Raw genomic sequence first — 13662 nt, 5'->3', positions numbered from 1 at the left:
GAGGTAGACTTAATGTCAAGAACATCTCGTCTGACATCAAGAAAAGATCAACTTCTGAAGAAAAGTTCAACCAAGGCAAGGGAATCCAGTGTCATGGTTGTGAAGGGTATGGACATGTCAGAGCTGAATGCCCTACTTACCTCAAGATGCAAAAGAAGGGGCTAGCTATCACATGGTCTGAAGGAGATTCTGAAAGTGAATCTGAAGGAGAATCGGCTAAACATGTCACTGCACTAACCAGTGTTTGTGCCACTGATGATGACTCAAGTGCAGATGAACTGACCTTTGATGAACTTGCTGCAGCTTATAAGAAGCTATGTGTCATGATCGCGACTTTATGAGTCGAATTTGGGGTACAAACTGCAAGTGCACAGTTCTATCGCGTAGTTTTAAAAGATATCGATCCCACAGGGACTTATGAATCGATATACCGTTTTCTAAGGTTACTTCGTAAAGCTAAGGCGGATGATACTTTGATTGTTCGAGGGAAAAGTTAAAACAAAAATAAGATATAGATTAAATATCAATTAAGCGGATTCCTATTATAGGTATGCGAGTAGGGATTTCCTTGAGCATAGTTTACTTGCTCTGCTTGGATTCCTGTTAGGAGCTGACAATCTGCAGGAGTGTGACCTTGGATTCCACAGACTTCGCAATTCTGAGTTATGGCAACCACGGTGGCTGGAGGTGATACATTTAAACTTTCAATTTTCGGGACCAGAGCATCCACTTTTGCATTAACATGATCAAGGTTACTTATCATGTACATGCCACTTTTCGCCTGAGGTTTTTCTACCATTGTTCTTTCGCTTCCCCACTGATAGTGGTTTTGGGCCATGCTCTCGATAAGTTGATAAGCATCAGCGTAAGGTTTGTTCATAAGTGCACCACCTGCGGCGGCGTCTATTGTTAACCTCGTGTTGTACAAGAGACCATTATAGAAGGTATGAATCACTAACCAGTCCTCTAAACCATGGTGTGGACAAAGTCTCATCATGTCTTTGTATCTTTCCTATGCTTCGAAAAGAGAGTCGTTATCTTTCTGTTTAAATCCATTTATCTGGGCTCTTAACATAGCTGTTTTGCTTGGCGGAAAATATCGGGCAAGAAAGACTTTCTTCAACTCGTTCCATGTGGTGACTGAGTTGGAAGGAAGAGATTGAAGCCATCTTCTAGCGCTATCTCTTAACGAGAAAGGAAAGAGACGAAGTCGAATTGCCTCTGAAGTGACACCATTAGCTTTAACAGTATCAGCGTATTGGACAAATACGGATAAATGAAGGTTTGGATCCTCGGTAGGATTTCCAGAGAATTGGTTCTGTTGCACTGCTTGCAACAGTGAAGGTTTAAGTTCGAAGTTGTTTGCTTCGATTGCGGGCGGAGCAATACTCGAATGTGGCTCATCTTGCGATGGAGCCGCGTAATCTCGAAGAGCACGAGCTGGTTCTGCCATCTCGGGTATCGGTGAAGGAAGAAGATTTTTGAGATCAGGAATTTCAATAGGAGGGAGATTGTTTGCAGCACGATATTCCCGAATTCGTCGTAAGACTCGGAGATATAGTTCGATGTCGTTGATTCGTAAGTAGAACGGCTCGCCTTGTGAGCGAGTGTGTGGCATACAAATCAACGAAAGAAATAAAAATAAAAATAAGCCTTAGTCTCTACAGCGTAACAGAAGAGTTACGATATCGACTAAATAAAAGTCCCCGGCAACGGCGCCAAAAACTTGATCGCGACTTTATGAGTCGAATTTGGGGTACAAACTGCAAGTGCACAGTTCTATCGCGTAGTTTTAAAAGATATCGATCCCACAGGGACTTATGAATCGATATACCGTTTTCTAAGGTTACTTCGTAAAGCTAAGGCGGATGATACTTTGATTGTTCGAGGGAAAAGTTAAAACTAAAATAAGATATAGATTAAATATCAATTAAGCGGATATCGGTATGTAGTTCGTCGTAATTAGGGAATCAAATCTTCGTTGGTTTCTTGGTTTTTTTTTTAAAAATAAATCTTTTCAGTAAATACTATTGATTAAAAGTCTTTTCTCAAACTCTCGCTCTGTTGAATAGACTATGACTTTATATTAACCCAGCTGTCACTTATTGGTTAAGTCCAAAATCACTTTTTGAAAACAACAGAATCTATAGAAACTCTTTTTAAGAAAACACTAATCGTTTAAACACCCTCGTCTCAAACTCTCGCTCTGTTGACTTAGATTATATAATTAAATTCAAATGCTTAACTCTCGTCCTCACATTTAACTTTTAAAAATACTTTTTGAAAAAGATCAGAATTTAATTAACTCTAAAAATTGCTTTCGCCCTGATCTAGAATTAATGCTCAATTTACTATGTCCAGTTAAAAACTCAAACTCTCGTTCTATTGAATTTAACTTCTTTATGTCTTTTACTCTCGTACAAAAACCTTATTATTAAACCTGTAAATTGAGACCATAAAAAGAGTGACTTTATTTTTAAACGTAATTTAACCAACTTAGTTTTGATTCCTTCATTCCGCTTACTTTACATACCGATACCTAAGTAAATTAGCCAGACATGCTAAATAGATCTAAACAATCATTATGCTTAAATAAATTCATCTCAGGCAAATAATATAAATAAATAATAAAGCAGGGCATATATAAATTCAAACAATAATTAAAGAACCTGAATAATTTATAGCAATCTTTGAACACTCCACCACAGACCGGTTGGATTTGTTCTTGAATTCTTCAATCGGGCAGGAAAATAAAAGTGAAGGAATAAAAATCTAGGGTCTAACGTAAGGTTAGATCTAGTAAAAGATACACAATAGTTTCCGGTGTAGAAACTATTGTGTGAAAAATTAATTAAGTGCTTAAAGGAATTGTTGGAAAAGAAAATAAAAAATTGCAAAAAAAAAAGCAAAAAAACTGTAAAAAGGTAATGGTATGCTAGCACGGCTGGAAGAGAAAAATTGAACGAAGCAGAGAGACGGCTGAGAGAGCTTGCAGGGTTTGCCAAAAGCCACTATTTATATTGCTCACTTTTTGTAACGGTTTCCAAAGGCTTTCCGTGTAAAAATCCTCACGTTCCAATAGTCAAGCGTAACAATAGGCTTCAACGTGCCTCTGTTGCGCTTCTGAAGCCAAAAATATAGGAGAATGGTGTGACGTCCGTCACACCATGTGTTACGCTCGTAACACAAGTAGGCAGGGCGTGACGCTCGTCACACCTTGTGTGGCGCTCGTCACAGGCGCAGCGCCTGTGCTTTTGGGTTGGGCCTTGGCTTGGTGGAATTTGCTTCTTTTCATTTCTTTTTGCACCTCCTTTTCTTCCTTTTTCACTTGTGCTTCAAATAAACTACCTGAGATAAATAGAAAGCAAAATACCAAGTAGTATCGAATAAAATGAAATAAATTGAAGTGAATAATAATATAATTTAATTAAATCGAGTCCTAGAATGTGATATTATTTCATGTTATCAAACTCCCCCATACTTAGACCTTTGCTTGTCCTCAAGCAAAATACAATATAGAAATCGTTTAAAAATTTAGCTAGATGAAATTTCAAAACACACATCAATTCGTACTAGGTTGCAAGTAGATTTTGTTTAGGAGTAACTTGAGTTTAATCTTGACATCAACAACTACCGTTACAACCTCAGGTAACCTCACCTTATGCAAACCAGTTCGAGTCATGCCATTATAGCTAGCCTAGTTCTTTCACTCTTTTTTTCACCCGTTTTCATTCTAGCGAAATCACATTAAGCCCTTTATCGTTTCGCGCACATATTGGAGTGACCGGTTAGTGATTCTGATCCCCTTTTTAGCTTGAAGCTCTGGTACATTAGTCGGATAACTTTGTTATTTGGTCCATTGCGAATTGCGGGGGATCGGACCGTAGTCCGCCCTACCAAGATCAGCACCAGATACCTGCTGAACCAACTCATAATGGATCTTTCGTATTATGTTTTTGTATGATCTGCAGCCTTTAGATTAAATGATCTGGTAAGGATCACCTAACTTAGTTAGTGCATTTCCTGATATATATTTTTTATTTTGGGAATCATTCACTTATATTCATCGGCCCTCCACGTAGTTTGCTATTAAGATGGTGCTGACTTCTTGTATAAACTACTCGGGGTTACTATAAAGTTAAAAGTTAAGGGACTTGTATAACAGGTACCTTTCTGATCTAACATGTTGAGGTTTGTTTAGAGTGTTGGGGCGGTAATAATTTTTTTTGTCTTAATTTTTCTCAAGTTTGATGAAATAGGCAACCTTTATACTTACTGAGTGTGTTGAATTTTTGTTATGGCTCATGAAAATTTGAGGGAATAGATAATAGAAATTTCTCGCACTAGGGACTTGATTTAGAATAAATATATATTATAATAAGTATTTTTTTTTAAATAATAGAAAGGGAAATAACATTGAAAGGAAAGATAACGTACTTGAAAAGGGAAAGTTTAAAGAACAAGGTTTTCCCCCCACACTTAAATGATACATTGTTCCCAATGTTTCAGAGAAAACAAAAGAAATACAAAAAGAAAAAAGAAACTAGAGTCAATGTTTTATTTTGCTATTGTGATAATTTTAAATTGCCTTGCATGCTATTCTACTTTCCATAATATATATATATATATATATATATATATATATATATATATATATATATATATATATATATATATATATATATATAATATATATCTATCTTTAATAAGTCATGTAGGTAGTAACAGTAGAGAGCATTATTGCTAGATATTGCATAAGCCATAATAAAGTAAAATAAATCAATAGCTTCATAAAATAATCATAATGTAACACTGGAAAACAAAAACAAAAATGCGAAAGAGAAACAAATACTAATATTAAAAATAATGTAAAAACTAATGAATAGCCTAAACTAAAACTAAGTAACTAAGAAAAACAACTTCTAGCCACTTGCGGGATCTCTGGCCGGAGGAGCAAAGGAGTTAACACGGTTTAGCAACTCGTGGAATTGATTTGTCATAGTGCTCATGTATCCCAGAAATTCTTGTCCCATATTAGCTAGCTCTTCTCTGAGGGCGTCCTGTTCTGACATCAAAGCTTGAATGATGGTGTTATAATTATCTCTGGGCATATGATGTCTAAGATCGGGTATTGCCGACTCTTCGGTCGGGACAGGTTGAGGAGGAGGGTCAATATCATAATAACCAGATGGTGTCTGAGGGTCAGATTCAGCATAAGGGATCTGGTCGTCACAAATCTCATAGTCCTGGATGGATTCAGTAGATCTAGCAGGAGAAGGTGTTCCGTTCAGGTTGTAGAGCCAGTTATTGCGGTTGTGAACACTAGTCCTTGGACTAGGCAAGGTGAATAGGCATAGAACTTGGTTGTTAATTATAAGCTCAAACTCTTCAGGCCCTAGGTTTGCTATAAACATAGTGTTGAAGAGGAAGGGTATACTCATAGTCTCAATGCCACAAAAAGGGCTTAAGTCAAGCATAGGCTGACGTAATCCGATAGCATTACCAATCATGGTTATCAGACCGCCTATTCGAATTGGTGCTCGTTCATCTTGGATAAGGTGGTCAAAATTTGCCAACATAAAAGTGGCACCATTTACTGGACGGTTATGGGAAGCACAAAATATGATGAAGAGTTCATCACGTGAAACTGAGGTACTGTTTGACTTCTTCCCGAAAAGGGTGTGGGCCAGGATCTTATGGAAATAACGAAAGGCCAGGTTATGTATGTTTCCAGAAAGAAACTCATGTTCCTCGGGATCGTCATTTTCAGTCAAGCTTCCCCAAAAATGTTCAAGTTCTCTATATTCAAAAAGGTCTTCTTGGCTCACTGTGAATGTATCAAAAGAGGTAGGGAAACCTAAAAGGGTGGTAAAATCTTGAATGTTAAATTGATACTCCATGTTGAACATTCTGAACTGAATAAAACCTCTGCTTATTCCTTTTCCATGGCTGGGTAGATAGATCAGAGAACTAAGGAATTCTAGTGTCAGTCTCCGGTAGGTGACGAAATGTCTACGGATAGGAGAGGTTTCCCACCCTATCTGACTCAGCAAATACAGGACACTCTCTCTTAGTCCAAGGGCAGTCATTGCCCAGTCATCAGCATACAAACTAGGTAGCATCTCTCTTGCTGCTAGTTCCTCAAACTTTTGTTTCTGAGCTTTCCCTCTGAATTTGATACCCATACGATCAATTTGGCCCATCAGGTTAGTGTTAGCTAGAGAAAAGAAAAACAAGAGTTTTAGTCAGGATTTGGCCAAATGCCGAAAGAAGAAGAGAAAAGTTTTTTTTAATAAATTAAAATAAATTAAGAATGAATACTAAATAAAATTTAAAATAATAATTAAAGAGAAAATAGGAATAAAAATATTTGTGGGTTGTCTCCCACTAAGCGCTTTGTTTAATGTCGCAAGCTCGACATAAAAACTATCAAATATAATCTATAAAGTCTGGAGGCATTACGTCTAAGTGCAAGACTTGCGAATCTTCATTGTTTTCTGCATAGTGATAATGTTTTAGACATTTTCCGTTTACGGTAAATGGTTCCATAGATTTGCCTTTAATTTCTACCGCTCCACTGGGAAAGACATTGGTGATTTGGAAAGGACCTGACCATCTAGATCGTAGTTTTCCCGGGAATAACTTTAGCCTAGAGTTAAATAACAGGACTGTATCGCCTTGTTTGAAGATTTTCCTTGATATGCGCTTGTCATGCCATTGTTTTGTTCTTTCTTTGTAGATTCTGGCATTTTCGTAAGCGTCTCGTCTGAGTTCCTCTAGTTCGTTTATATCAAGGATTCGCTTTTCACCGGCGGCCTTATAGTTTAAATTTAGATTTTTAATAGCCCAGTAGGCTTTATGTTCTAATTCTACCAGGAGGTGGCAGGATTTTCCATAAATAAGCTTGAATGGGGTTGTCCCTATGGGAGTTTTGTAAGCGGTTCGATATGCCCATAAAGCTTCTGGTAACTTCAATGACCAGTCTTTCCTTGAGGTGGCGACTGTTTTTTCCAATATTTGTTTGATTTCTCTGTTAGACACTTCCACTTGCCCACTGGTTTGAGGGTGGTAAGGTGTCGCTACTCTATGCCTTACGCCATACTTAAACAGTAGTTTTTCGAGTACCTTAGATATGAAATGCGATCCGCCATCACTGACTACTATTCTTGGGACACCAAATCTTGGAAATATTATATTCTTAAAGAGTCTAGTTACTACTCGTGTGTCGTTTGTTGGAGAAGCTATAGCTTCAATCCATTTTGATACGTAGTCAACCGCTACGAGTATGTACTTGTTACCGAAAGAAGGTGGGAAAGGTCCCATGAAATCTATTCCCCACACGTCGAAAATCTCTACTTCCAAAATGCCCTTTTGTGGCATCTCGTCACGTCTATATATGTTTCCTATGCGTTGGCACCTATCACATTTCTTGATAGCCGCATGCACATCCTTCCATATATTTGGCCAATAAAAACCGGCTTGTAGGATTTTGGAGCAGGCCTTGGATGTACTTGCATGTCCACCATAAGGAGCGAAGTGACAGTGTTGGATTATATTTTCTACCTCTTCTTCAGGTATACACCGACGGAAAATACCATCGGGGCCTCTTTTGAAAAGTAAAGGGTCATCCCAGTAATAGTGTTTTATGTCATAGAAGAATCGTTTCTTTTGCTGGTAGGATAAAGTAGGTGGGACTATTCCGGCAGCTAAATAATTGACGAGATCAGCGTACCATGGTGTAACAGATATAGCTAAGGTGGTTTCTACCTGTTTATCAGCTTTATTTTCTTCCAAAGTAGCTATAAGTTTATCGTACGAGAAATCATCGTTGATCGATGTTCTTTCCGGTTCCAGGTTTTCAAGTCTAGAGAGGTGATCTACTACTACGTTTTCAGTTCCTTTTTTATCTTTGATTTCCAAATCGAACTCTTGTAGCAACAAGATCCACCTTAGGAGTCTAGGTTTAGCATCCTTTTTTGTTAAGAGGTACTTGATAGCAGCGTGGTCAGTGTAAATGATTATTTTGGCTCCGACCAAGTAAGAACGAAATTTATCTAGCGCAAACACTACTGCTAAAAGTTCTTTCTCGGTTGTGGCGTAATTCATTTGTGCTTCATCTAGAGTTCTACTTGCGTAGTATATGACGTGAAGCTTTTTATCCTTTCGTTGTCCTAAAACAGCACCCACAGCGTAATCACTGGCATCACACATTATTTCGAATGGTTCATTCCAATCTGGTGTCTGCATTATGGGTGCGGAGATCAATGCTTGTTTAAGCGTTTGGAATGCTTCTAAACATTTGTTGTCGAAGATGAATTCAGCATCTTTCATCAATAGTCCAGTCAAAGGTTTAGTTATTTTAGAGAAGTCTTTAATGAATCGTCGGTAAAAACCGGCATGTCCTAAGAAGCTTCGTACTTCTCTTACAGTTTTTGGAGGTTGAAGGTTTTCGATTACCTCTATTTTGGCCTTGTCTACTTCAATCCCTCTGTTTGAGATGATGTGTCCTAAAACAATTCCTTCTTGTACCATAAAGTGACATTTTTCCCAATTAAGTACTAGGTTTACTTTTACACATCGTTCTAGAACTCTTTCTAGGTTTTCAAGACATTCTTCAAAGCTTTGTCCGCATACGGAGAAATCGTCCATAAATACCTCCATGATGTTTTCGAGAAAATCGGCGAATATCGCCATCATGCACCTTTGGAAGGTTGCAGGAGCATTGCACAAGCCGAACGGCATTCGTCGATAAGCGAAGGTACCAAAAGGACATGTGAACGTTGTCTTTTCTTGGTCATCAGGATGAATTGGTATTTGAAAGAAGCCTGAATAACCGTCTAGATAGCAGAAATCAGAATGTTTTGCTAATCGTTCTAACATCTGGTCAATGAATGGTAAAGGGAAATGATCTTTTCGGGTTGCTTTGTTTAGTTTCCTATAGTCAATACACATTCTCCATCCCGATTCGATTCGTTTAGTTATAGTTTCTCCTTTTTCATTTTCAATAACTGTTATACCTCCCTTCTTTGGTACTACGTGTACCGGACTAACCCATTTGCTATCAGATATAGGATATATGATACCTGCTTCTAATAACTTGGTTATTTCCTTCTTCACTACCTCACTCAGGATCGGGTTTAGTCTCCTCTGGTGTTCCCTAGAAATTTTACAGTCTTCTTCTAGCATGATGCGGTGCATACAAATAGAAGGACTTATTCCTTTAAGGTCGGTGATGTTGTATCCTAGTGCGGTTGGATATTTTCTTAAGATATGCAGGAGTTTTTCTGTTTCGAGTTTTCCTAGGTCTGCATTAACTATCACTGGTCGTTCAAGTTCTAAGTCTAGGAATTCATATCTCAGATTTTTGGGAAGTGTTTTCAGGTCTAGGGTTGGTTTCTTAAGGCATTGCGTAGGATCCGGTGTTATTGCTAAACATTGGTTAAGTTTGTCTTCTACAAGATAGTCAGATGATTTGTCATTTTCTAACTCTGTTTCTTTTATGCATTCATCGATGATATCCATGAAGTAACATGTGTCTTCTATTGCAGGTGCTTTCAAAAATTGGGAAAGAATGAACTCAATTTTCTCTTCTCCTACTTCGAAAGTGAGTCGTCCTCGTTTTACGTCTATGATTGCACCGGCAGTTGCTAAGAACGGTCTTCCCAGTATAATGGGTGTAACTTCATCTTCTCTAATGTCCATAAATATAAAATCGGTTGGAATGTAGAATTGACCTATGCGCACGGGAACGTTTTCAAGAATTCCTACAGGATATCTAACAGAACGATCTGCTAGTTGCACAAACATTTTAGTTGGTCTTAATTCTCCCATTTCAAGTTTCTTGCATATGGATAAAGGCATCACACTAATACCGGCTCCTAAATCGCATAAGGCTTTATCTATGACAAATTTTCCTATGTGACAGGGTATAGAGAAACTACCCGGATCTTTAAGTTTAGGAGGCATATTCTGGATTATAGCGCTACATTCAGCAGTGAGTGTAACGGTTTCGCTATCTTCAAGTTTCCTTTTATTAGAAAGAATTTCTTTTAAGAACTTAGCATATGAGGGCATCTGCGTAATAGCTTCTGTAAAAGGAATTGTGACGTTTAAGGCATTATTACTCTTATATGAAAAATTAGGATGATTTTTCCAGTTGGAGTTATAGGTATGCAAGTAGGGATTTCCTTGAGCATAGTTTACTTGCTCTGCTTGGATTCCTGTTAGGAGCTGACAATCTGCAGGAGTGTGACCTTGGATTCCACAGACTTCGCAATTCTGAGTTATGGCAACCACGGTGGCTGGAGGTGATACATTTAAACTTTCAATTTTCTGGACCAAAGCATCCACTTTTGCATTAACATGATCAAGGTTACTTATCTCGTACATGCCACTTTTCGCCTGAGGTTTTTCTACCATTGTTCTTTCGCTTCCCCACTGATAGTGGTTTTGGGCCATGCTCTCGATAAGTTGATAAGCATCAGCGTAAGGTTTGTTCATAAGTGCACCACCTGCGGCGGCGTCTATTGTTAACCTCGTGTTATACAAGAGACCATTATAGAAGGTATGAATCACTAACCAGTCCTCTAAACCATGGTGTGGACAAAGTCTCATCATGTCTTTGTATCTTTCCCATGCTTCGAAAAGAGACTCGTTATCTTTCTGTTTAAATCCATTTATCTGGGCTCTTAACATAGCTGTTTTGCTCGGCGGAAAATATCGGGCAAGAAAGACTTTCTTCAACTCGTTCCATGTGGTGACTGAGTTGGAAGGAAGAGATTGAAGCCATCTTCTAGCGCTATCTCTTAACGAGAAAGGAAAGAGACGAAGTCGAATTGCCTCTGAAGTGACACCATTAGCTTTAACAGTATTAGCGTATTGGACAAATACGGATAAATGAAGGTTTGGATCCTCGGTAGGATTTCCAGAGAATTGGTTCTGTTGCACTGCTTGCAACAGTGAAGGTTTAAGTTCGAAGTTGTTTGCTTCGATTGCGGGCGGAGCAATACTCGAATGCGGCTCATCTTGCGATGGAGCCGCGTAATCTCGAAGAGCACGAGCTGGTTCTGCCATCTCGGGTATCGGTGAAGGAAGAAGATTTTTGAGATCAGGAATTTCAATAGGAGGGAGATTGTTTGCAGCACGATATTCCCGAATTCGTCGTAAGACTCGGAGATATAGTTCGATGTCGTTGATTCGTAAGTAGAACGGCTCGCCTTGTGAGCGAGTGTGTGGCATACAAATCAACGAAAGAAATAAAAATAAAAATAAGCCTTAGTCTCTACAGCGTAACAGAAGAGTTACAATATCGACTAAATAAAAGTCCCCGGCAACGGCGCCAAAAACTTGATCGCGACTTTATGAGTCGAATTTGGGGTACAAACTGCAAGTGCACAGTTCTATCGCGTAGTTTTAAAAGATATCGATCCCACAGGGACTTATGAATCGATATACCGTTTTCTAAGGTTACTTCGTAAAGCTAAGGCGGATGATACTTTGATTGTTCGAGGGAAAAGTTAAAACTAAAATAAGATATAGATTAAATATCAATTAAGCAGATATCGGTATGTAGTTCGTCGTAATTAGGGAATCAAATCTTCGTTGGTTTCTTGGTTTTTTTTAAAAAAATAAATCTTTTCAGTAAATACTATTGATTAAAAGTCTTTTCTCAAACTCTCGCTCTGTTGAATAGACTATGACTTTATATTAACGCAACTGTCACTTATTGGTTAAGTCCAAAATCACTTTTTGAAAACAACAGAATCTATGGAAAGTCTTTTTAAGAAAACACTAATCGTTTAAACACCCTCGTCTCAAACTCTCGCTCTGTTGACTTAGATTATATAATTAAATTCAAATGCTTAACTCTCGTCCTCACATCTAACTTTTAAAAATACTTTTTGAAAAATATCAGAATTTAATTAACTCTAAAAATTGTTTTCGCCCTGATCTAGAATTAATGCTCAATTTACTATGTCCAGTTAAGAACTCAAACTCTCGTTCTATTGAATTTAACTTCTTTATGTCTTTTACTCTCGTACAAAAACCTTGTTATTAAACCTGTAAATTGAGACCATAAAAAGAGTGACTTTATTTTTAAACGTAATTTAACCAACTTAGTTTTGATTCCTTCATTCCGCTTACTTTACATACCGATACCTAAGTAAATTAGCCAGACATGCTAAATAGATCTAAACAATCATTATGCTTAAATAAATTCATCTCAGGCAAATAATATAAATAAACAATAAAGCAGGGCATATATAAATTCAAACAATAATTAAAGAACCTGAATAATTTATAGCAATCTTTGAACACTCCACCACAGACCGGTTGGATTTGTTCTTGAATTCTTCAATCGGGCAAGAAAATAAAAGTGAAGGAATAAAAATCTAGGGTCTAACGTAAGGTTAGATCTAGTAAAAGATACACAATAGTTTCCGGTGTAGAAACTATTGTGTGAAAAATTAATTAAGTGCTTAAAGGAATTGCTGGAAAAGAAAATAAAAAATTGCAAAAAAAAGCAAAAAAACTGTAAAAAGGTAATGGTATGCTAGCACGGCTGGAAGAGAAAAATTGAACGAAGCAGAGAGACGGCCGAGAGAGCTTGCAGGGTTTGCCAAAAGCCACTATTTATATTGCTCACTTTTTGTAACGGTTTCCAAAGGCTTTCCGTGTAAAAATCCTCACGTTCCAATAGTCAAGCGTAACAATAGGCTTCAACGTGCCTCTGTTGCGCTTCTGAAGCCAAAAATATAGGAGAATGGTGTGACGTCCGTCACACCATGTGTTACGCTCGTAACACAAGTAGGCAGGGCGTGACGCTCGTCACACCTTGTGTGGCGCTCGTCACAGGCGCAGCGCCTGTGCTTTTGGGCCGGGCCTTGGCTTGGTGGAATTTGCTTCTTTTCATTTCTTTTTGCACCTCCTTTTCTTCCTTTTTCACTTGTGCTTCAAATAAACTACCTGAGATAAATAGAAAGCAAAATACCAAGTAGGATCGAATAAAATGAAATAAATTGAAGTGAATAATAATATAATTTAATTAAATCGAGTCCTAGAATGTGATATTATTTCATGTTATCATGTCACCAGTGCAGAAGTGCGTGTACAAGGAGAAAAGCAGAAGAAACTCATCAAGGAGCTGGAAGATGAGAGACAGAAGCATCTGACGGCCATAGAGGGTCTAAATGGTGAGATAACCTTGCTGACCTCCAAGCTGAATCAGATGACTAAATCCATCAGAATGATGAATAAAGGAACTGACACCTTGGAAGAGATCCTAAAGGTGGGACAGAAGTTTGGAACCACATCTGGTTTAGGCTTTGGGAAAAGATCCTCATCTGAACACAAACGCCCAAAGGCTAAAGTTCAGAAATCCAAACGGGGGTCACATCCAATGTCTCAACATCGGGGTACCAGGATGAATAATCATCAGAAGAGGAAATTCTAGAAATGGAGATGTCACCACTGTGGTAGGCTTAGGCATATAAAAGCTTTCTGCTACAGGCTTCATGGTTACCCGAACCAAGTCCATCATGTCAGGCCTAAGCACAAGACATATAGGCACCATGTCTCAAACAAGAAGAGACAATGGTATGCTAGGTTAGCTCACACAACTCTAAGGGCTTCTACCAAAGAAGACTGGTACTTTGACACTGA

At 38.1% G+C, this 13662-nt stretch overlaps 2 non-coding genes across 2 annotated transcripts; both read left to right on the top strand.

The window, feature by feature from the left end:
- Nucleotides 1-968: 968 nt before the first annotated feature.
- On the top strand, nucleotides 969-1075 carry LOC127109029 (small nucleolar RNA R71). The gene has a single exon (XR_007796518.1). It is a non-coding gene; the product is annotated as a small nucleolar RNA R71 (small nucleolar RNA).
- Nucleotides 1076-10588: 9513 nt separating this feature from the next.
- LOC127108606 (small nucleolar RNA R71) lies at nucleotides 10589-10695 on the top strand. The gene has a single exon (XR_007796132.1). It is a non-coding gene; the product is annotated as a small nucleolar RNA R71 (small nucleolar RNA).
- The last annotated feature ends 2967 nt before the right edge of the window (nucleotides 10696-13662 follow it).

This window comes from Lathyrus oleraceus, chromosome 7, assembly GCF_024323335.1.
Source record: "Lathyrus oleraceus cultivar Zhongwan6 chromosome 7, CAAS_Psat_ZW6_1.0, whole genome shotgun sequence".
In the NCBI taxonomy this organism is placed as follows: Eukaryota; Viridiplantae; Streptophyta; class Magnoliopsida; order Fabales; family Fabaceae; genus Lathyrus; species Lathyrus oleraceus.
Note: the sequence above shows the minus strand (reverse complement) of the source record. Positions and strands in the feature narration are given on the sequence as shown.